The 25,200-nt window shown below is 50.8% G+C and overlaps 1 protein-coding gene and 1 long non-coding RNA gene across 10 annotated transcripts in view; both read right to left on the minus strand.

The window, feature by feature from the left end:
* KIAA1671 (KIAA1671 ortholog) overlaps positions 1-25,200 on the minus strand; it is a 186,043-nt gene that overhangs the window by 32,181 nt on the left and 128,662 nt on the right. The window lies entirely within an intron of this gene.
* Positions 17,012-22,094, minus strand: LOC125961223 (uncharacterized). The gene is made up of 2 exons (XR_007471646.1): positions 20,989-22,094; positions 17,012-20,958 (listed from the first exon to the last, which is right to left on the minus strand). It is a non-coding gene; the product is annotated as an uncharacterized LOC125961223 (long non-coding RNA).

Below are 25,200 nucleotides of genomic sequence, written 5' to 3' on the forward strand. Positions count from 1 at the left end.
GAAATGCACTTTACTGCATCAGCCCCCAAAGGGTCCTCCCACCGACCTGTGAAGTAGGTTTTAGTGTCACAGCTCCGCCGGCCCTGACCCCTAACCCAGGGGCCAGATGCATTCTAATTCAGATTTTAGAAAGGCAACAGGCGAGTGCACACACTGTATATTGGGAGGAACCCCCAGTGGGGTCTAGAGGAGGGTCTGCCAACCTTAGAACTCTGGCCCGTTGCAGGGGGGCCGGCGCTGTGCGCTGGAGGAGGCTAGCAGTCTTCCTGGTCTGTACCGACCGATGCCCGAACCCACAGCTGTGACAACCCAAACTGTCTCCAGACATTGCCAAATGTCCCTGGGGGGCAAAGCCGCGCCTGGTTGAGAACGACTGGTCTACGTCATGCATTCTCTACAGGAACGATACTGTCCCTAAGGGGGTGAAAATTGGTTCTTGGTGGGGGGAACCTTGGCACAGATATGCATACAGTACACATACAGGTGTACAATATTAACTGATATTAAAATTTCATGGAACGGCAATTAAGAAAAAGTTTTAAAAGGCCCTTTGGGGGATGATAACGAAAAAAATACCCAAAAAAGTGGATAAACACTGGTGTAGTGCAACACCCCACAAGCAAACGTATTAATATTTCCACAGCAACATGTACGAATAGTCACACCGTGTGTAAATACTATTAATAACCTCACGTCAGTACCTTGGTACAGGGTGGTTTTGCTACAAAGGAGAGCTTTGTGGATTTCAGAACGATGGATACGGGTTGCATATCTGCTGCTCCGTTTTATACAGGAGAGAACGGAGGCTCAGGGGAATTAAGCAACTTGCCTGTGTGCGCGCACGTGTGCTCACACCGAGGTCTAGCTGACACCAGAGGGATTTAGTCAGTGTGCTGCAAGAGCTCTTTGCCTCCGTCCCAGTTACCCGGCTTCTACAAGTTATTCTGGCTATGCAGGTGCGTGAAGATGAATGTCCAGGGATGTTTACTGCAGCATTATTTATACGGCAAAAAGACTGGGAACAACCTACGTGTCCAAAAATCAATTTGGGCCTGACTAAATAAAGTGGGCCTAACTGGAAAAATGGAATATAGTACAGCCACTGAAAATGAGGCTGCAGGTCCATGTTCATGACGTGAGAAGTTAGTCCTAGAAGAGAAAATGAAAGAGAACTAGGTACGAAAGCATTCCTGCAGTATAATTCCATTTTGTTGATCTATCTGCAAATATATGTATATATATTGCATATATATATTTGCAAGGATATATGTATACATGTATATAGCATATATATGCAAACATATACAAAAGATTATTTATATACACATGTGCATATATTATATATCTATGTATATATTTTGCATATATATTGCACATAGGCAAAATATGAATATATTTATATATGCGTGTGTATATATCATATTCATATATATGTATACATTTTGCACATATATGCAAAAAAATCTTAAAGGATATAGACATGTTATAAAGAATATTTCTAGGGGTGGTAATATTAAGTAACTGTTTTCTTCTTTCTTGTCTATGATCTCATTTCTCTACGGTGAGCGTGTTTTGTGTAGTTTTTTTAACTAGGAGAAGGACCCGGAACACACCCAGGCAGGCGAGCACTGTGGCTGTCTGGCCCAGGGGGAGGGGCAGAATGGTGCTCAGCCCCTTTTCACCTTCTCCCTGTCGTGGTGAGAGCTGGTGCTTGGTCTCCTACAGACGCAGACTTGGCCCCACCCGGGGATTTAACTGCCGCCGGCAGGGCAGGGTCCTTCCTGTTTCCCAGCCTTGGTGTTAACGTGAGAGTATCTGGGGACAGAGGAGCAGACAGATGAGGCCTTAGAGAAAGGGAGGGTAACAGCCTGAGAATGTCTACTGCCCAGGCCTGCTGGGCCTGCCCTGGACTCCCACCCACCTCCTCCACTCAGCACAGAGAAGGGGCCTGGGCTCAGGCAGACCTCGGGTCCCTGGCCGTGCCTCTAATGAGCTGTGTGACCTCAGGTGAGTCTCATGGGGCCTCAGTTTCCCCCTCTGTAAAATAGGGGCCATCACTGGGGTTGCATCACTGGGTCAGAACATCATCCAGGGGTTCTGCTGCCAGGCAGGGAGCGGCCACCCTCTTGGGCCAACTGGTGGTGCCCTATCCAGCCCTTCCTATAGAACGCCACCACGCAAAAGGGGAAAGGTGGAGAAAGAAACATGTCCATCGCACAAGCCGCAGGATCTGGGACTTTCCAACAGAAAGGGGGTTCAGAGGTTGCCTGGAGCTTGCCCAGGACAACAAGCACTTATTCAGTGCCTACTGTATGCCAGCTCTCTGCTAATGATGCTGCGGCACCTCAGATATCTGCCCGGGGGCAACTTAAAATCAAGTTGGGGAAGTGGACGTGTAAGCAGATCATTTTAACAGGGAACAGGAAGGGCAATGGGCTGGAATGGTTGCAGCCAGAGGAAGGGCCTGGGGGAGATCAGGAAGGCTTCCTAGGGGCAGTGACTCTTGAGTCTTTCATGAGGAGCTGGAACTAGCCAGGGGAAGGAGAGGGGCGGCTAAGGCAAAGGAATAGGATGTGAAGTGACAAGGAAACGTCAAGGAGCCCAGCATTTATTCCTTGGGCATCAAGTCAGAAGTGAGAGGAGAGAGGCAGGGGCTGGGATGTTAGCTACAGACCATGCAGGGATTCAGGGAAGAGGGATGCTGGGTTGACAGGTGCCTCCAGTCCTGGCTCCCTGGCTCTTAGAAGCTGTGTGGCCCTTGGTAAGCTGCTTCACCTCTCTGGGCTTCAGTAACAGCAGAGAACCACTCCAGTGTCCATCGCTGATGCCAGCACTGCATGGGCTAATGTTCTGTGTGAAGTGCTGGGTGAGTGGTAGGCACCTGGGAAATGACTGCAATTGCTATGATGCTCGTAAGTCAGTATCACCTCTCTGGCTCTGAAACCAGCAGGAGACACAGAGCTGAAGAGGATGATATGAGGGGCTTTTAGGAATTAAGTGTTTTCGGAATTCTTGGTACAGATCACCGCAGTGCCACCACCCAGGTCGACGCTCCTTTAGAGGAGCTGGCGGGATTTATAGGAACTGTAAGAATTCTTGCAGCAATTACTATCCTCGGCTTCCGGGAAATAAGGCCTTGGCTGTAAACGTTATTCTCTGGAGGGGAAACCCGGAGCAATTAGGGGAGTGAGATGCAATGGAGACGAAGGACAGGACGGAGAATCCTGGGCAGGGCAGAAACCTCAGCTGAGCACCCCCCATCATTCACCCCCTTTACCAGGCTCCCAGCGGCAAAACCCAGGCGAGCTGGAGGCTCCTGGAGGCTCCTGGACTGACATCTCTCCTGGCCCAGTGCCAGCTGGATAAAGTCCAAGCTCCTTGGCTGGGTACCTGCAGCCCCCAGGACACCTTCCAGGCCCCTTGCTGGCCACTCCTCCTTGCCTAGATCCTGCTTCAGGGAGACTGGACCATGTGTGGTTCTGCCACGAGCAATGCTGTGTTGCCTGGAATGCCTGTCCCTGCCTGGTCTGCTGAGGAGCTCCTACTCTACCTTTAAGACCCAGATCTCCACAGGGGAGCACAGGGGAGCAAGCAGTTCTGACTCATAACTCTCCTAGAGCACTTAGGACACTGGGTGGCAGGGGCTTGTGTCAGCTCTGACCCCCCCACCCCAAGACTCGTGCCTCTGAGGGCTGGGATCAAATTGGGTTTACCTCCCTCTTCCCAGGGCCAGACCCAGTGCCCAGCACAATACAGGTGCTTTGAGGAAGTCGGGAGGGATGGAGGGAGGGAAAAAGAGAGCAAGGGGAGAGAGGGAAGGAGGGAGGGAAGGACCAAGCCCCAAGACTGTGGATGATATAAAGAAGGCACCGAGTTACTAAATTACTATGCAACCAAGTTCCAATGCCCTCATCTATAAAAATGGGGACTACAGAACCCACCTCTCCAGGCAGTTAAAGATTACACACGATAGTAAGTGCAAAGGCCCGGGGACACAGGAAGCCCTTCCTCCCTCCTGTCAGTCACCTGAGCACCGGCCATGCGCAAACACCTTGAACAGCAGGTAAGTCCCTCCCCTGGGGGAGCTGACATCCTAGGGGGGGAAACAGACAGAATACAGAAAAGAGTGCACTACAGACTGTGCTGCGAGGTGATTCGTGTTGCGGAGAAAAATAAAGCTGGGCAGGGGCTGAGGAGTGCTGGGGCGGTGCGGCAGGGGGTGCTGCAATGTTGAACAGGCCATCAGGGCAAGTGTCTGTTTGGAGACGTTTGAGCAAAGACCTGAAGGAGGTGACGGCAGCCAGGCAGATATCCAGGAGGAGGGATGGGCCAGCGCAGCGGACGAGGCACCTGTTGTTACAAGTGCTGCTGCCACCACAGACGGTGTTTTCTGGTACCTGGTGAGCTGACTTAGGAGCCTGGGCTGAAGCACCTCACCCTCCCTCTCCCATTTCCCCAGTGGCATTCTAAGTCTAGCATTCCCTCTGCCCACTCTTAAACCTCTAGCTTCCCAAATGAAAACGCGAATTAAGCACACAGAGTGTTAGGTGCTTCCTTCACCCCCGTGGGGCAGCAAGGCTAAGATAATCGGAGGCCCGGGCTGGTCTGGACACTCCAGGTGGGAGGGAGGCAGCAGGCGGCCAGGGCTGAGGTCCTCCCAGTGCATCCAGCCCCTTGGTTCCCCAACAGACCCCACTGCATTTTGTTCTCTTTTATTTTATTTTTAAACACTGATTGGGCACCGACTGTCTACATGGAGACCCACGCTGGGGTAATTCATAAATGTCATCTCCAGATGTGAAAAACAAATTGGGGGGCTTCCGATATTCTGCTCCCACTGGGAGAGTGGAGAGCATTACCCATGGTCAGGATCTCATTTTCCAGATGTGGGAAAACAGGTTCAAAGCGAAGTGACCTGCCCAGAGACCCATGGGAGTCAAACCCAGGCAGCCCAGCATCAACCCATCAACTCAGCCTCCTGGGTTACACCTTCCTCGCCTCCACTTTAATTCTAAACAGCGTTTTAACAGCCAACAGCGCAAGCTTGGCCCTGGGAACTGCTATTGTTCCCAGATGTTTTCATGATAAATAACATTTCAGTGATCTGTTGGTGAGGCCTGCGGGAAGTCTGGGAAAGGCAGAGTGATTTTTTTGCTCCCCCCTCTCCTGCCACAAAAGAAGTGCAGGCAAGGGATCTATCCAAGCAACTCATCTTGGAAAACCCACGTGATGTGGGAGTCCAAGCGTCATGGTGGATCTGAGGTCAGACAGACCTGGGTTCCGGTCCTGGCTGTGCCTCTTACCAGCTGTGTGACCTTGGGTAACTCGATTCACCTCTCTGAGCCCATGCCTGGTTGTGACTACTAGAATGTTTTATACATTATTGTCTATACTGTACTAGTATTAGATTCTACCAAACACTGCTGAGATGGTCCTACCTGCAAAGGATCTTCCAACCAGTGTGAAGTTCACTTTCTGCACAGGTACCCTTCCCAGTGCGTCACCGGGGTTTTTTTTAATACACAATTTATAACCAGAGTTGCATATGCACCCGTGCACACTCTCACGCACACCACTGGCAAATGATGACTCTGCTCTCCTGCCTGGGTTTTCCACCGAGTGCGTTGGAGCTGTCTGGGACCTCACCTAGGGTCCAGGAATCCGAGGTCCAGAGAGGGGAAGTGGCCTGGGCAGGGACACCATGGGTGGAGGTGGTGTTCAAATGAGAGGCTGGAGGCTGTTTCTGCTGCTTCCCTCCTGGAGGAAGGTCAGGGCATCGCCAGGACCAGTCCCTCCCAATCCCCCTGGAACATGTCAGCAGGGTCACAGTCAGGCTGGGCTACACTGTGGCCTTGGGGAAATCACAGTCATTGTCACTACCCCAAGGGGCAGGTCACTGGAGGACTCTCAGCTTCAGAATCCAATTCTGCACCCTGCGCTGCCAATGAGAATGAAAACAGAAGAGGATGTGGCCGAGTCCAGGGCCACCTCTGAGTTTCAGCCGCGGCAGCCACCCTCCACCCCCTCAGGCTTTCCAACACTGCGATGCCGGCGGCCTGATGGTTTTTCAACTCAACCCACCCACACTGGGGAAAAGAGCCAGTGGCGTTTTTTTTAATTCTTCCTCCAGCTTCCTATTTATAGCACATTGAAGGCGAGGGATGGCTTCCAGCAGTAATTAGGGAACCCACACCGGGGACCCAGGCCTCAGGTGGGCCCCATGGCTGTCAGGTGGCTCTAGGGACCACTGGGATCCACTCACGGTCCCTAAAGAGAAAGGATTCCCAGGTGTGCATGGCCAAGGGGGAGTAAAGGCAGGTTAGTCAAACACTGTGAGAGCAAAAGGGCCACAAGCCTCCCGTGGGGGACACACCCCTTGTTCCTTCTCCATTCTTGCACTGAAACATCATCAGGTCCTAATATTAGCCACGCGGGGACCCTGGCAAGGTCTGGGTTAACTAACAGTGAATGGGGCTTGCGCGGGGTTTCCCAGGGAAAGAAGGAGGTTTCAAGTGGGAACCCCTTGTGTAGACAAGCGTGGGTTCCAAGCCCTGCTCTGCCCCTGCCTGGCAGTAGGGCCCTGGGTCAGTCCCTTGGCCTCACTGGGCCTCAGTTTCCCGATCTGTACAATGGGGACAGTAACCGTACTTCACTCAGCTATTGTTGAAGACCATACATATATATGTCTTAGCTTTGGCGAGTTTCAGCCTCCTTACACCGGAGAACACATGACTCTGAAAAGTGTCCCAGCCCAAAGTCCACACTCAGTTTTGCCAAACCTTAGAACTGCTCTAGGAGTTTGTCCAGTGGCCTGCGAGGGTGGGTACACGGGGAATGTCATTTGTTGAACTGGGCCAGGTGGAAAGCCGGGGGCCAGGCATCGTTATATTTACCAGGGAGGACCTGGCCCCTGCAAAGGAGGGGCCGAGCCAGATGTGTGTGTAAACCCCTAGAATGAAAGTGACCAGCAGTGAGTGGGGATTAAATCATCAGGTGGGAGTCAAAGCAGCTCCCTGGAGTTCCCTGGGCCTCACCCGCCTGGTTTAAAGGGAGCCCAGATGGACTGAGAGCCGCAGACAATATCCTGCTGGTCTCAGCCCCAAACACCATTTCAAAGCTGGACCCACAGGCCAAGATGGCAGGGGTGCTGGTTCAGGGGGACAGAGCTGTAAACCCACGGGGCTCACTCGCCCCCTACGGGGAAAGAACCAGTCTCGCTTTGGGCTTGAGAAGCTCCTGGGAAGGGCTCGGATTCTACAACTGGTGGACAGGTTTGGCACGCTGCTGATTTTTGCCTTCTCGTGTAACTGGACATCAGAACCATTGCAGTGGCTGAAACGTTCTGACAAATTAGAATATCAACTGGGATGGGTTTCCCATTGCTAGGCAACCAGAGGCTGTCGCTACAGTGCACATCCCACCCCCCGCCGCGTGTGGAATTACGGGGTACTGTAGATGTTAAAGGTCTGCCCGCAGAAATGCTTGATGGAGAAATTTGCAGCTCACTAATTCTTAATCTTGAACAAACACCCACCACATTTGTGATGTTTCCCAGCTTAAGGGGGTGCTGCCACGTGACTCACCCCCATTGCAAGTTCCCCTTCTTCTGCCCCTATAAGGCAAGGACCGTCCACTGCCTCATTTAAAGCTGGGGGTATGGCGGGGGGGACTGAGGTTTGGAGAGGGAGAGGGGCTTACACACATAGTGGGGCCAGCGTTCAAATTCACGTCTACTGAACTCCAGACCTCGGCAGTTCCCAGGCAGACCCAGGAACTCGCGTTCTAAATCAGAACCACTGGAACTCAGGTTCAGGAAGTTGGAAAATGGAAATCCACTTTGATGGACCATGTCTTTAAATACAATAAATGTGGAGAGATGCCTAGCCCCGATCGGCTGATTCTGATTGGGACCCCTCCTCGCAGGAGCAAGGCTGGCGGCTGCAGACCGCCAAGTCCCCGTCTTCCTGCGGCCCTCCCAGGCAAGCCACGTCAAGAGCGCCTAGGCTCCCCCTTCCTACTATGTAATTGCCTCTCTGAGCACCACAGGCAATGGGCGTTCCTTTTATAAGTACCTTCAGAGCAGGATCCCCAGCATTCCCAACTGAGAAGAGATGAACACAGACGCTCGGGAGACCCCTTAAGACTGTGCCCAGACCCCGTATTAATTCTTCCTCCTGCTTCGCAGTCAGGGGCTGGTGGAGGGGGTGTAACTGTCTGGTGCTTTTCTGTGCTCAACCACTGAAGCTGGCTGTCCCTTTCCCTCAAAGTGAAGAACAGGCAGGGGGTGGAATTCCCAAGCCCCCAAACACAGGCCACCTCCCTGAGTTCTCTGGAACCCTCCTGAGGCAGCTTGTAACCACAGACCACTCTGATGTAGGCACAGAAGTGTCTGGCACACAGTAGGCACTCGATTTAAGTGCTGCCCATGTGGAGTAACCCGCTTGGCAATACTTCTGTGGGTTGGAGGGACATAGTCCTGCATTTCTTTAAAGAACTCTGAATTCCCTTGAAAGACTTATATTTGAAGGTTTCTTTCCCCATTGCAGGTTGGCAGTCCACCTCTAGGATGAAACCCACAGATGAATAAATAAATGGAGATGTCGGAATCAGGAATTGTGCTGTACTGGAGAATGGGTATATGTTCAACTTGGGGCTCCTTAATAAATCCAAGCAACAAGGACAGAATTGATCCAAAAGGGTGGCTCGTGCTATAGGAAAGGAAAAAAATGAGCCTGCGCAAACTCATTTCTACAAACGAACCCACAGAGATCATGCAGAGACCGTGGCAGGCAGACTGTATTATGAGGCATACATATCTGCTGCCTCTCCCTGCAGAAAAAGTATACTCCCTCTTGAGTACAGGTGTGCTCATGTTATTTGCCCTAGCCAATGAAGTGTGAGCAGAAGTGATGTCATTTATCTCCAGGCAGAACCTTTAAGAGCTGGTGATGGCTGCCACATTCTCTTTCCCTCAGTGATGGCCCTACCTCTTTCCCTGTGGTTGGTCATGTCCCTGGCAAGGTGCTCCACCAACCCGGGCCTCGGAGCGACAATGACGTGAAACAGAGACATAGCCGGTGTCAGTGGGCGTGTGGAGCACTCAAGAAAAATACCTACTTTTCTGTTTTACGCTGTTGAACTTTGGGGGGTTTGTTTGTTACTGCAAAATAACCTAACCTATCCTGACAGATACAGAGACGAACAACTTTTGAGACAAGGACAAGAAAAATAAACCGTTGTGTACTGAACATCTACTGCAGGACAGACATTCACTTGACATATTTAAGAGCAGGTGCCTTTAAGGCAGACAGGCCCAGCTCTGCTGCTTTTTGGCTGTGTGACCTTAGGCATAAGTGGCTTAATCTCTGTGGGTCCCCCCCGACCTCCCGCACTGTAAACTGTTTGCTTGCTGGAAACTTTCCCAGCTATACGCACGTCCTGGCAGGAGGAAAAATTCTCCCAGGAAGGGATGCACAACTTTTATTTTGCTTTGAAAGGAAATCACTTGATGAGGACATAATGGCTAACCACAGTAATTGAGCAGAAAGAGGAAAAGAGACTTACAGGAAAACGGGCTATGCCTGTCTTGATTCCCCAGCACAGGTCCCATTCACCGATTACTCAGTAATACGCTTTGAAAATTAGGCAAGTATATGATGGTGCCGTCCCAAGAAACAGAAGAGATTAATCTCAAGTGTTCTTGTTTATTATCGGTTTCTGTTAACCTCAATTACTGGCTATTGCCAAATTCTCCCAGCCTGAAGGAAACCAAGGTGAATAGCAACCGTTCCATGAGTCCACGACGTATTCCTAAGGCCTCTGACCTTTACAGACAGACCCCATGGGCCTGGTAATGTAGAACAGAGAACTCTGGGTGTGGGAGTGGATGGCTGCTGACAACCATGCCCTCCTGTCCCCAGATTTTCAAAAATACAGTAAAAAGTTCGTGTTGGAAACAGAAAGCATTACTCTTTAGAAAAGAGCGAAAAGGAGAAAGTCACACTCCCTTGCTTGCCCATGGCAGACATTAATAATCGATTATAGAACTGAGCCCTGACAAGCCCTGAGAATCCCCAACACAGCACCCCAGGCAGCCACTGCATCGTTTAGAGTGAGTTAGTGGGCAGAGACCTATTTGGTACCCTGCTCTGGGCTCACCAGCTGGTTATCTTTTATCAGAATCACTAGATTACAGAGGTGAAAAGTATTTGAGAGGTCATTCTAGCTCTACCTCATGTCTAGAGCACCCAGCCTTTGCTTGATTTCCTCCAGAGACAGGAGGCTCACCACTTCAGATTCCCTAATGTCTACAGCTTCACGAAGTGTATCCCAGTGATGGGACCTGTCTATTCGGCTACTGGGGAAAAGTTTCTCTTTTGTTGTTAAGTAAAAACCTTGAGACCCATGCAGAACAGAGGTGCTTCATTCCCCCACTTCAGGGACACTCTCAAAGGTCTGCCCTGAGCTTCGTCTTCTCCACGATACACATCCAGGCACCTTTTGCTATAATCAGAATACGCATGAAATGTTGGCATGTGAAGGAGGCTTAAAAACCCGGGAGACCAACCCCTTGCGGCATACATGGGATAATGGAGGCAAAAGCAGGGGCAGGATTCTTCTGCAGCCCCACAGCAGGGTCCTGCCAGAACCAGGACTAAGTTCCTGGCTTCCTGACTTCTGGTCTTGGGCTATTTCTATGATGCCAAGCTCCAGATTCACATTATTCCTGCTCCTCTGTGGGGCCAGGATCAGGAACGCCACAATCTGGCTCAGTGGGGAAAAAGTATGGGCTCAGAAGCACCCAGACCCGGGTTTGAGGCTTGATGCTCACTGGCTGTGTGATCTGGGGAAGTCCCAGGAGGTCTCTGAGGCTTGATTTCTTCACTGAAAAAGGAGGGACCATAATGCTGATTGTGTGTGTGTGTGTGTGTGTGTGTGTGTGTGTGTGTGTGTGTGTGTGTGACAGAGACAGAGAGACAGAGAGAGAGAGAGAGAGAAAAGAGAGGAGGGAGTATATAAAAAAGGAATGAAATGGGAGATATATGCACGGGGCTCGTACCATCTGGCACATAAAGTCCAGAGTAGCTGCAGAAGGAATATCAGCTCCCCCCCACCCCCATCCTCCTCGAAATAGGACAAGGGCGGTTTCCAACTCAGAGCTCAAGTTAACTGCAGAGGTTACAGCTCTGGAATAGCATCACGGTTATGCTCACAGGCTCCAGTCCAGAGGCCTATGTCCAATGCCGACTGTGTCCTCCCGGCTGTGTGACCTTGAGCAGGTCATTTCAGCTCCCTGAGCCTCAGTTCCCCAAACTGTAAAGTGGGATGCCACCACCTACCTCACAGGATGTTTGTGAGGATTAAAAGCATCAAAGCACGTGAAGCCCTTGGAACAGTGCCTGGCGCACGGCACTCAGGGAAGTCAGCTGCCATCAGCGTGGCTCTTTGTAGCTCTCCCAGGAGCTGGAAGAGGCAGGGCCCAGGAGGACGGCCGAGAAGGAAACGCTCTCCTCGTCCATTTCTGGAGCTGCCGCCCATCGGGCGGCCAAGTGAGGGGCAGAAGCACCTTCTCTTCTGGTGGCTGCCATTTTAATGACATCTAAAAGGTCCTATTTCCCCACTTAAGAGGCGTTGATTAGTCACACGTCTGGCTTCCATTCTCTAGACTGCAAGAGTGGGAAGGGAGTTTCGAAAGTGTGAAGGCAGAGGGAGAAACAAGCAGCTCCTGCTACTAGAAGCGGCGCACGGGGTCCAAGCGATGAAAGACATTGGAGAGAACAGCCCCGAGTGCCTGAGATCCCTCAAACCTTTGTGAGCATGAAGGACGTGGCAGGGCCTGCGGGCACCGTCACAGACACACATCTAATGGTGATGTGAGGCCAACCCTTTGGCAAGTGGATGGATCCCTCCAGGACCCGGCTGTCACACCTCTAAAATGGGATGTATATGACGATGATTAGGATAATTGCTAACGTTTATAGAGTTTACTATGAGACATTGTGCTGAGTGCTCTGCCTGTATTAGCTCATTTAATCTTTACAGTACATCTGTGCATGTGTGTGTGTGTGTGTGTGTGTGTGTGTGTGTGTGTGTGTATATATATATATATATATAAAATTATTATTCCCATCTTAGCTAAGAAGACACTGAGATCCAGAGACATGAGGGAGTTTGCCCCAGGACACAGAACTGACAAGGGGCAGATCTGGGATTCAGACTCAGGGCTGTCGGACGCTGAGCCCCGTGACCATTGGATATGAGATCCTGGCTGGCTCAGCTGCAATCCTCAGGGGCCTCCCCCTCTGAGCTCAGGACACCGAGGTTATCGCGGCTTTACTGGTCACCATAGGACCTGGGTCTGGTTTAAGGTGCTGGTTGGCAGAACTGACAGCACAACTTCTGCTTAGGTCTGCCGGCGTCACAGACACTTCGTTCTATTTCCAGGGTCTCTGAGGGACGATTTCGTTTCGACAAACTGATAAAGAATGCTAAAAACAAAATGCCGGTGCTTCTGAAAACAATACAGAAAAGCTTCTGCAGGAACCGGGCTGCGAAGGGGGTAGGGGAATCAGATTTCAGCTTCTCTCTCCCTCTCTCTCTCAATCTCCACCAGGAGGGCAGGGGTGGGCAGGGAGATGGGCTCCACCCTGCCCCTCGCAGTAGGAAATGCCTGCCAGCCAAGCCTGGGGTAAACACAGGAATCCAGATGCCAAGCCCTCTGGCATATTCATTAATTAAACTCTATGGATTTGCTCTGTTCCCGGAAACCTCCATTCATTTCAATAATAATTGGAGGCCAACCAGGCTCAGTCTGTAAAAACAGCATGCGACGTACTCAGCCACGACAGAGCACAGCAAGAAGCCTGGGTCTGAAGTCCATTCTCTAGTGGGAAGCAGCCGCATAGCACAGGGAGATCAGCGGGTGCTTTGTGACCACCTAGAGGGGTGGGATAGGGAGGGTGGGAGGGAGACGCAAGAGGGAGGGCATATGGGGATGTATGTATACGTATAGCTGATTCACTTTGTTATACAGCAGAAACTAACACACCATTGTAAAGCAATTATACTCCAATAAAGATGTTAAAAAAACCAAACCAACCAAACAAAAAGAAACCTGGGTCTGGGTGCAGTTCTGTATTGACCTTGGTCACGTCATTTCTACCTCTGGGCCTCTCAGTCCCCTTCTCTGAACAAAGGGCCCTGGACGGACAGAGATCCTCTTCTGGAATCTCAGGGCCTCTTAGGACTGTCCCATCAATGCCCAGATGGCAGTGATGGACACATCGATGCATGTACCTTCCTCTCTGCCCAATAAAAATCGAGGGGGGAATGATTTAATGTTGACTTTATACAGGCAGTTTGGAGAACAGAGTCTTTTAATGGAAGCCCATGTATGTAATTCCAGAGGGGGGAAAAAAGGACTGGGCATGTTTCCCAAAGTATGTTATGCAAGATACCAACCCAGAGAAACCCTTTGTGAATTCTGTACTCAACGCATGCTACCGAATTCCCCCAATTGGAGGCACGTTTCCCTAACCCCAGATTTAGCATGTCTGAAAGCGGACTTCTGACAATTGGTGTGTCCATTCCCTGCCGTGACCTTCTCCCACTCGAGTCAGGGAACAGATCTACAGCACTTCTCTCGATGGAGAGAGCTCAGACGTACGGGAAGCCAACGACCATCTCTGGAGGTTCCTAATGTATATTTGCATAATTAAAGGCTCTGAAAAGTCCTGCATTAGAAACATTATTTAACCAAGTGATTCTTAAATGAATTGTCTCTGAATTTATTCATGGAACACGAATCAAGTCCAGTGTAGCAACAAAGAATTCTGGGCAACTCTCAGACCATAAAACTGAAGGGGGGAAGCCAGTAATGGGGGTCCCCGGTGTTGACAAGGTGGGGACGGATGGCTGGACAAGGGTCTAGGGTCCCTGCCCTGCCCTGATTTCCAGGGAACACGTCTGTGGAATGTCCATCCTTTGACTCATCAACCTCATGAGAGGTACCATTCATATCCACCTCAGGTCTCTCCCAGCAGCCTCTAGAAACATTAACAAATAAGGAAACTGAGGCTCCGGGACATGTATGCAGTTGCCCACGGTTGCCCAGAAGCTAAGTGGCAGGTCTGGGGTTTGATACTGGGTCATTCTTACTCTGAAGCCTGTGTTCTTTCTTTTATGTTGCCTGACCCAGTGGGTCCCAGCCCTGGTGGCACCTTGGGATCACCTGGGGAGCTGTGAAAACTCCAGCTTCCTGGACAGCATCCCAGACCAATTATGTCAGACTCTCAAGAGGCAGGGCCCTGGGTACCTGCATTTTCTGAGAACTGTGGATCTCTAACAATGGTTTGCAAACTGGGAGGCTGAGAGCTTTGCCAGAGGGAAGGAAGGTTCTGGAAACGACCCAAGTCCTGCTTACTGATGATCTGTGTCTTGTTAAGTTACATTGATTTGAAACAAGTGGGGGTCCAAAAGGGAGCAAGTGTGTCTTGGGTTTTGTCTTGTTTTGTTTTGAAAAGCTTGACTTGAATCAGTTCTGGGACTGACGCGAACAGCGTTTGTAACCACGTCCCACACAAGAGGAACAGCAGCCGTCACCATCCCCACCGTCGGAACACTAGCTCACAGGCGTTCCCGAGGGCAGGTACTGAGCGGAGCGGATTCATACGCATCCTCGGCCATCCTTAGATCAAGCCCTGTGAGGTGATGCCCCCTCACCCCTTTTCAGAGAGGAAGACTCAGAGGCACAGCGGGCAAAGCAACCTGCCCACCGCCACCCGGCCTGGAGGTGGCAGAGCTGGGATTTGAACCTGAAACCAGTCTGCCCCACAGCCTGGGGCGCCTCCAAAAGAAAAGGGACGGCGCCACCCTGGTCTCGGAGAGCAGGGAGAAGACTGCGTCTCCCCAAAGCCCGGGCCCTCCCTGAGCCCGCCCCACATAACAAACAAAACAGGACACAGGCAACAGGGCGGGCAGGCGGCCAAGGCTGGAGGCGGCCCTCGGCACTGAATGGCTTCCCAGGGTGACATCAGCCCAAGCAGGTGCCAACGGCCCCTTCACCTGACCAGCCAGCAGCCCAGGGGCCTGGAGGTGACTTCATCGCCGCCTCTCCCTGGAGGGAAGGAGCAGCCCCTGTGCCGCTTGCCAGGCCCTGGAGGGAGAGAAGCCGAACCAAAGACCCGAACCACAGCGGCTCCCCTTAGAAGCAGGCCAGGGGACCAGGCACCCCCTGCGGGCTGACGAGGTACCAGGTACCCTTACCTGCTGGGCACCTGTGTATCTAAGATCCTGAAAAGGGCATCACTTGGGCTGTAGGCGGGCCCCCCCGGACTCAGCTTTCCAGGGCTGGACAACACCCAGCCGGGACCACGGGGAAAGACTCAGAACCAGGAGTCAGAAGCCAGACTTGGAACAGCCCCTGTCACGGGGTCGCTGTATGTCACTGGCAAGGCACTAGCCTCGTTTGAATGTGCCCTCGTCTCTGATTGAGGGCAGTGGCTGGCACCGCAGCACCTGCTTTCCACTTTCCTTTTCCTTTGTTAGCTTTAGAAAATTCTCTAGAAGCCAAATCACAGAAGCCCAGTATATTACAAAGATAGGGGAGCAACCGGGTTTGGGATGTGGTGGGTGAGGCGTGAGGGCTGGGGCCCTGGAATCCACCCCTCTCCTTCTGGGCCCTCCACCCCCGTGAAAACCCCAGCAGAATGTGCTCTGGAAGCTCCTCCACTTCTCGTATCCGCAGGTCTGGGGTGCTGAGCTTCTCTGTTTCCCCGGGAGGGACAGGTTTGGAGGGCAGTGGGGAGAGGGGCTCTGAGCCCGGGGGATGGGTCCCCGGTGCTGCAGGGCCAGGGAGGTGCCTGGGCTCTGAGGGGAGGCCCAGACACTTGGGCATCCTGGGACGGAGAACCCACTTAGACGCCTGGATTTCTCACCCCAGTCTTTCGCAGCCTCCTCCGTCCCGACAGGACAGTCATTCTTCCTTAGCAGCTCACCTTTACGGAATCTTTTCAATGAGTTTAAGTTTTCATAGTGTGACAACTCTCTTCCTTTTTGCACTCCTATTTCTACATTTACCTAACAGCTGATCAAGTTATGCAGCTATGGTTACAAGTACAATCGGCATAAGAGGTTTGGGATCAAACCCAATGGATCTCCATTCATTGATTCATTCATTCATTCATTCAAGAAGTGTTATTAAGTTCCAGGTAAGGAGGGCTGACAGGAAGGGGCATGAAGGAATTTCTGAGGGGGAGTGAGAATGTTCTAGATCTTGATAGAGTTGTGGGTTACATGGGTGCGTGCATTTGTCAAAACTCATCATGCTTTGTGCTTAAGATATATGCATTTTGCTGTATATAAATCATCCCTCGAAATAGTTATGATATTTTGTGTATTTATTTATAATATTCTTATAGCTGCAAATATAATAATGTTAATATCCATACTAAGAACATTTTAGAGCCAACTACATGCCAGGCACTGTCCTAGGTGCTTTACATATGTCAACTGATGTGTTCTTCACAACAACCCTATGAAGTACTATCATTATCCCCATTTTTTTTTAATGTATGTATGTATTTATTTATTTTTGGCTGCATTGGGTCTTTGTTGCTGTGCACGGGCTTTCTCTAGTTGCGGCGAGTGGGGGCTACTCTTCGTTGTGATGTGCGGGCTTCTCGTTGCAGTGGCTTCTCTTTTTGTGGAGCACGGGCTCTAGGCGCGCAGGCTTCAGTAGTTGTGGCACGCGGGCTCAGTAGTTGTGGCTCGCGGGCTCTAGAGCGCAGGCTCAGTTGTGATGCACGGGCTTAGTTGTCCCGCGGCATGTGGGATCTTCCCGGACCAGGGCACGAACCAATGTCCCCTGCACTGGCAGGCGGACTCTTAACCACTGAGCCACCACGGAAATCCCTATCCCCATTTTAGAGATAGGGAAACCGAGGCACAGAGTAACCTGCCTACACACACTGCTAGTAGGCTGCAAAGCTGGGATTCGAACAGATGCATCTGGCTCCAGTGTCTGCTTTTTTTTTTTTTTTTTTTTTTTGCGGTACGCGGGCCTCTCACTGTTGTGGCCTCTCCCGTTGCGGAGCACAGGCTCCGGACGCGCAGGCTCAGCTGCCACGGCTCACGGGCCCAGCTGCTCCGCGGCACGTGGGATCTTCCCGGACCGGGGCACGAACCCGCGTCCCCTGCATCGGCAGGCGGACTCTCAACCACTGCGCCACCAGGGAAGCCCCCAGAGTCTGCTTTTTGTCACTAACTAGCTCTTTCTGACTCAGCAAAACAGAGAGAGGCCCCTGTCCTCACAGCACTTCTGTTCTCGGGGGAGAGACATAATAAAGTACCTCGGCAGCTGAGCCCATGGGACGAAAAGCGCACAGAAGTAGCAGGGAGGAGCCCCAGCCTCGGCATGCAAGGGCCCGGGGCACTAAGTGTGCCCCCCCTTCTGGCTTACACCCTTGGGTGACCCTGAGGGTGAAGTCAGGTCTGGTCCGTGAACCCGGCACCGTGCCTGGCACACAGCGGGTCCTTAGTACAAGTTGGCTCAATAAATGAGCAGAGGATGGAGCCCCAACCAGCTCCCGAGGAGGCTTCAGGAGCCTTCCTTGGCAACACGCCCTAGGAATTCAGAAAGGGCTCCGGTTTAGCTCCCTGGAAGGCTGCCTGACTCCAGCTCCGCAGGGCTGAGTAAACCGAGACCTGTGGGCACAGTGTGGCAGTGAGAACCTTGGGGTCCAGAAGGACGGCTTAGGGGTGGGCGCAGAAAAGCCGGGTACCAACTGTGGTAGTGAGAACAAAGCTGGACTTTCTCTGGCTGGTCAAGACACGGACTGACCCTCAAGTTCTTGAGACTTGACCACCATAGGCCCCGGGGCTTCTGTGGTCCTCGGAGAGAACGGCCATGACCCCATGGATACACCTTGAACGTGGAACTCCGATTTACAACCTAGAGCCTCTCCAGACCATTGCTCCTAGCAAGAAAACACAGCTCCACTGAGCCCTAGTCATCCACCCAACTAATCTGGCTGGTGGGTACCCAGGAGCTTAGAGTTCATTCATGCATGTGTCCATTCATTCATTCATTCATCCACCCATCCATCAGATACTTACTGAGTGTCACAGATGTGCCAGATGTACTGCTGGGCTCTGAGGATGTGAAAGGGCAAACACATCTCAGTATTGCTTTGTGATATAGCAAGAATGGCTAGAAAGAATTTGGAAGAAGCTGCAAAGACACATCGATGATCAGAACAACATTAAAAACCCATGCAGCCATTCATTCTTTCGTTCATTCATTCATCCAACCACAAGAGGTGCACTAGAGCAAACACACAGCCGGCCCTTCAGTAACAACATACTGTCCTTGAGGGCTGGGACCACCTCTGTCTTGTCCCCTGATGGACCCCTAGGGCCTCTGACTATGCTTGGCACACAGTAGGTGCTCGATAAATATTTGCGGACTGAGGGAACTGCTTCTCCAAGGGTGGTGCCCACGTGACCATCTCTACCTGGGGCTCTTGAAATGCAGGCAGATCCTGAGGCCCACCTGAGACCCAGAAGACCTCCACCTGGGATTCTACTTACTGAACCAGTATCCAAGGCGCCCACCAAAGTCTGAGTTCAGTTCTCACAGTGTTAGCTCCCTTTTGCACTCAAGGACACCACTGCTCAAAGAGGTCAAGGCCCTCGGCCAAGGTCCCAGATATGGGAAGTGGCAGCACAAGGACTCGAACCACCCACGCTGCTTCCTCCACTCCCTTGCCTCGGGGGTCAGCTGCCACTGAAGGGCACAATTCAGCTCAGAAACCTGGAAGGCTTACGCTTCCACCGATGGCACCGAGCTGTCGAAACTCCACAGGGCTCCCCGTTATATGAAAAGATTAGGAAACTCACTAAGCAGAGCTCTGCGGCCTCCGTTCTTATGTTCAGTGCCTCCCCCAAAGGGCTTGTCTTTATCATGAGAAAGGGAAAAATACACATGAAGGATCTCCAACTGTTGTGCCCTCAGCCACAGCTCAGAAGGTCCCTTATTTAACTCTGTGCTGTCTCTTCTTTCCTAATTAGCTGTGGCTGTTAATGACCCTGATACGCCTTCATCACCAGGGAGCACCTTGGGGGCGGAGGCGGGGAGGGCTCGTGGGGTGTGTTCTGTGAGGAGGGTGCGGAAGCTGAGTGGAAGCAAAGGAGGCTGGGAGCTGCTGGCTCTGTCACTGCAGGCCAGGCCCACCTGCTCTGCTCTGTCCTTCTCCTGACAACCAGAACACCTGCGGGCGGAGGGTCCTTCGGGAGAGAAAACAGCGCAGTTTGAAGGAGAGGCTTAACCTTTTCAAACCGCCAACAGAGAGCAGAGTCCGTACCCCTGCTCCATCCTTGCTGGCTGGCGCACAGATGGGCAGGAGGGAAGGTTCTCGAAGAGCCGGGAGCAGCCCCGGGTGGTTGGAAAGCGAGGCCAGGTAGAGTGAAGCCATCACGATGACCAGCTACTAGCTACGGAGGGCTCACCACGGGCCAGGCTCTCTGCTGAGCGTTTTACCCTCATCACCGCGTGGAATTCCCATCCCCTTCTTGCGGATGTGGAAACCGAGGCTTCCTCAAAGTCTGGCTGAAAGTCACACGCCAGCACACAGAGGAGCAGGGATTTGAATCCAGGCTGATTCCACTGGGGAGGGCTGCAAAGGTCACATTGAAGCCTCCGTGTACAGAGAGGGAAGGTGAAGCCCACCACCAGGGCTGCAGAGAAGAGGTTGGTTCGAGGCTGTGCAGCTGGTATATGCATGTTAGTCACTTTTCTGGAAACTTCTCCGAGGTGGGAACTGCATCTCATTATCTTCAGTGCCTCACACAGCTGACTGCAGAGTTTTGCAAACAGTAAGAGCTCAATAAACGTCTGCTGCTCAACTCTGAAGGATATCAGGGTTGAGAACTGCACGACCTCTGACTGCCCCAACTTTGAATTTAGAAACCCCAAGCTCCGATACTGGGTCTGTCACCGACTTGCTGTGTGACTTTGTGTAGGTCTCTTTCCCTCTCTGGGCCTTGGCTTCCCCAGCTGTAACATGGAAGGAGTGGACCGGAACAATCTAGACGCTCTGGCAATCAAGGTTCAGGAGCCTCTCCAGGAAGAGGAACTCCACATCAGCGCCCTGCCCCTCAGCGGCCTGTTTACACTCGCTCCCAGGGCTCATGAAAAAATTTTTATGGATACTGAAGCTCGGCTTCCCATCATCCACCAGGGCGGCTACCTTGGTACCCTCTTCAAACCCAGCGCCAGGGGTTTCAGAACCTTCCAGGCACTTCCTGCTGAGATGTCTGCGGTGGGTGAGGGCGGCTGCTGCCTCAACACGGCCCCCACATCCATCCCTCACCCTCCCCAGGGCAGAAGGCAATTATCGAGAAGAACAGAACGGACTGCTTAACTACTAATTGAGGAATTACAGATGTTAAATTATAGATGTGCCCGGGGAAGGGCTGTTTCTAGAAATCAAGCTGGTGAGTGACAGGAGTGTGGGCTGCCGGATAACGTCTGGCTTTGGCAGAAGGCAAATATTTGGATGTAGAGCCTGAAGACACAGGACTGGAAATTCAACAGACCGGGAAAAGTATCTTCGGTTGCTAGGAAATGTGCACCACCCCCCAAGCCCATGTGACAGGTCATAACTAGAAGGACAATAAAGCACTGACTGTGTGCTAGTGCCGTGCCAGGGCACCCAACCAGCATCTCGACTCACTCTCCTAACAACTCCGTCAGCAGACTTCATCTGCTCCATTTCGCATCTGAAGAAAAACGCTTATCACTGTGGAAAGACCTGCCCCAAATGACACCAGGCGTCAAAGGTTATTTTACCTAAAAGTTAGGAAATTCCAAAGCCCGACTACTAATGTTTTGGCTTCACTCAGAGTTAAGGTCACTTGGTTACGCAGGGCCTGGCAGGGACCTCAGCTCATAACTCATGACTCTCACCACACACATCAGTGGTTCTCAACCTCTCACCACACACATCAGTGGTTCTCAACCGCCGGCGATTTTGCCCCCAAGGGGCATTTGGCAAAGTCTGGAAGGACTGGCTGGAGGCCACGGAAGCGCGGGACAGCCCCCCATCACAAAGAAGGATCCAGCCCCAAGTGTCAGTGTCGCTGTGGTGTGAAACCCGGGTCGGCACCGGGGTGTCTCTCAGCACAGGTACGCGGGTCTCGAGGTCCACTGAGGGACAAGAAATGAGGCATCGGCAGACCTGGGCTGGAGTCCAGGCTGTGAGCGAGGTCACGTCCTACCCTGTGGGTCTAGGTTTTATCCTTTGTGAATCAGGGATGCCAAAAATAATACGACCCCCTGTGGGGTTTCTGCAAGGATGTGATAAGGAATTTGTTTTGCTCAGTGGCTGGCAAAGGTAAGTGCTCAAGACGTGTCACCCTTTATGCCTTCATTTCCCCACCTGGGAAATGGGACAAGACAGCCTCTGCCTTGGTGTGACTCTCAAGCTTTTTCCCTCTGATACTGCTAAACAGAAGTCACATTTTCCCAGATGGCCTCGCTACAAGATTCAAAGAGCCTGGAGAGAAGGCAGCTGCAGAAAGCCACGGGGCCAGCAGTGGACTTTGTGTGAGCAAGAAATAAACATTTTGGGGGGTAGAGTTGAGGGGGATGGATAAAGGGGGTGAAAAGATACAAACTTCCAGTTATAAGATAAATAAATCCTGGGGACGTAATGTACAGTAAGGTGACCATAGTTAACCATAATGTGCTGTGTATTTGAAAGTTGCTAAGAGAACAGATCTTAGAAGTTTTCGTCATGAGAAAAAAAATGCGTAACTATGTGAGGTGATGGGTGTTAACTAAACTCACTGTGGTGATCATTTCGCAGTTTCTACACATGTCAAATCATCATGTACACTTTAAACTAACACAATGTTATAGGTCAATTACATCTCGGTAAAACTGGGGAAAAAAACAATACTTCAAAAAAATTCAGGTTAAAAAAAAAAAGAAAAATTTTGTGTTAGGAGTTGTGAGTTGGGACCTACCGTACAGCACAGGAAACTCTATTCAATATCTTGTAATAACCTATACGGAAAAGAATCTTAAAAAGAAAAAACATTTATATCTATATATGTATATATATGTGTGTGTGTGTGTGTATATATATATATATATATATATATATATATATATACGTGTATAACTGAATCACTTTGCTGTACACCTGAAACTAACATTGTAAATCAACTATACTTTAATAAAAAATTAATTAATTTTAAAAGAGTTGAGAGTTGGCAGTTTGTTACTGCAATATAACATACCCTAAGCTGACTAATACATCAAAGTTATAAGAAGAATAATAGCAGCTAAGTTTTATTATGCACTTTTTAGGCTCCGGGCACTGTGCTAAGAACTTCACGGGGAAACTGAGTCTCACGAAGGTAAAGTCTCCTGCCCAAGGTCCCACAGCTAATTAGTGACAAGGCTGGGATTCAAACTCAGATCTGTCCAAAGGGAGAGCCAAGCTCTTAACCGGACTGACCTAATTCTACCTGCATCTCCCCACTTTTTTTCCCCTTAATCAAGAAAGGACAGACAAGGATGCCAAATCTATGTTTAAAAAACAAAAGTAAACATTCACACACTTTGTAGTTTTTTAACTCTTGGTGATAATTTATGTTTTAGGATCTGCCTTTCGAGGGAGCAGGACAGTTGGAGAGGGCTCCTCAGGTCTAGAAATTGATGCAGGAGAAAAACCACTCTTGTATTCCCTGCTCTCAAATCCATGTGGAGAATTCGTGGCTGTTTATGGCCCAATCTTTATGATGAATGTTTGATGAGTTAAACGGAGTGATGAGCACTTAGGATCCAAGAAATGGATTCCCTCCCACGCCGGGAGAGTCTGGCCAACTCCTGAAAGGATGTGTTGCTCAAAAGCCCCCGGGACCCTGAGCCCACACTGGCCAAGCAGCCTCCCTTACGAGCAAGAGCCCCCAAGATGAGAAAAGTATCCGTGGGGAACACCAAGGGCTACTGCATCACAGATCTCGGGCAGGTCCCTTGAGCTCTTCCCACCTCAGTTTACTCATCCGTGAGATGAGGGATTAAGTAACACTCCCCGGCCACCATCAGACTGTCTGTTGTGGTAGGTATGAATGAGAAGGAACGTATACTGGTTATCTACTGCTGCGTAACAAACAGCCCCAAACCTTCGTAGCTGAAACAACAAACACTGCCTCTCCCAGTTTCTGGGAGTCAGGGTCCAGCAGGGGCTTGGCCGAATGGTTCTGGCTGAGGATGCCATGAGGTTGGAGTCAAGCTCCCAGCTGGGGGTGCAGTCTCCTCTGCAGGTTGTAGGAAACACTGCCAAGCTCACTCACACAGCTGCTGGTGGGTTTCAGTCTGTGCCACGTGGGCCTCTCCACAGGGCTGCCTGAGTGTCCTCGAGACACGGCAGCTGGCTCCCCCAGAGGGAAAGCTCCGAGAGAGGGAAAGAGTGACCAAGAGAGAAGTGGCAGCCACCTTCAGTATAACCTGATCTCAGGTGTGACACCACCACTTCTGTTGCATTCTCCTGGTCACACAGACCAGCCCAACGTGGGGTGGGAGGGGGCTTTGCGTGAATACTGAAGGGCAAGAAGCTCTGGGGCACTTGGAGGCTGCCTGTCTGCCTGTCTGAATGTGCTTTGCCAACTGTTGAACACTAAACAATGATGATGAGGAGAAGGACGGAAAACATTCACTGAGACCCTCCTACGTGCCTTGCCCTGTGCTCAGTGTTCTGTGTGCATTACCTCAGTGTAATCTCCAGCACAGCTGCGGAGTCGACTAATATTGTGGGCCCCACTTTACAGAAGAGGAAATGGAGGCATAAAGAGACGAAGTTGCCTCCCCAAAGTCCCACAGCAAGTGAGAGGCAGAACCAGGATTCAAACCCACAGCTCTGAGACCCCATGACTTACTCTCTTTACTAACAGTGGTATAGACACAACTGTGAAATTTTCAGGAGTCAGTTCTGAGCCAGCTGCTAAACACAGCCATTAAGAAGAATTAATGATATAAACTAATGATTGAATAAACCCTATTAAAAGCAAAGGTAAGGAGTAGTCCAACCTTATCACTTCCTAATTACTACGGTTTACTACTATCTATGGTCTTGAGATCACTTATGTACATTGAATCTGTACAATGAACATACTATACCCTAGTCCCCCCCCATCTGCCGTTTCACGTTCCATGGTTTCAGTTACCCACGGTCAACCTCGCCCCAAAAACATTAAATGGAAAATTCCAGAAATAAGCAATTCATAAGTTTTAAATTGCACGCCTTTCTGAGTAGCGTGATGAAATCTCACACTGTCCCTCCTGGACCCCCAACCACTGGATTCGTCTGCTCCCGCCATCCATCCATTACCATTATGGCTCAATGATCCAGGATAACCCAAAGCGGACGACCCTCCTTCTGACGTATCGTCAGGTCAACGGCAGCCCAACAGTCCGTGACACTGCCTACGTCATCCTGCTCACCTCGTCTCATCATGTAGGCATTTTACCATTTCACATCATCACCGGAATAAGAAAGGTGAGTACAGTACAATTAGATATTTTGAGAAAGAGAGAGAGAAACCACATGCACATAACTGTTTAAAGTATGTTGTTATCATTGTTCTACTTTGTTATTAGTTATTGTTCATCTCTTACAGTACCTAAAAGCTTAATTTAATTTATAAATTAAACTTAATCATAGGAACGTATGCATAGAAAAGCATAGTGTATATAGGGTATTGTACTATTCAGGGTTTCAGGCATCCACTGGGGGTTTGGAATGTGTCCCCCGCACATAATGGGGGACTACTGTGTATACTAATGATGTACCGCACATCTTTTCCCAGCTCCATGCTCACTGATGGCTAGTTGGTAGCTTGCAGTGGGCCCTGGTGGGAGTATTTACACCAGAGGAATAGGCAAATGCTGCATACAAATCAGGGCTTTACTCCTAAAGACCTGGCTCATGTTAAACATTTACCAGCGGCCCACTGTAATCGACCCAATACATCCTTCCCACTTGTAAGGAATTATCTTGGTGACTCCTTGCCGAGACCCCATTCTTCATGAAATCCAAAAATATAACATTCCCTGTGATATGTACCGACCCAGATTTCCTTCCTGAAATTTCTGACTTCCTGATGAGGAAAGCCAGAGGCATTTTGTCTGAACAA

The sequence above is a fragment of the Orcinus orca genome, chromosome 15 (assembly GCF_937001465.1).
Source record: "Orcinus orca chromosome 15, mOrcOrc1.1, whole genome shotgun sequence".
Lineage (NCBI taxonomy): Eukaryota > Metazoa > Chordata > Mammalia > Artiodactyla > Delphinidae > Orcinus > Orcinus orca.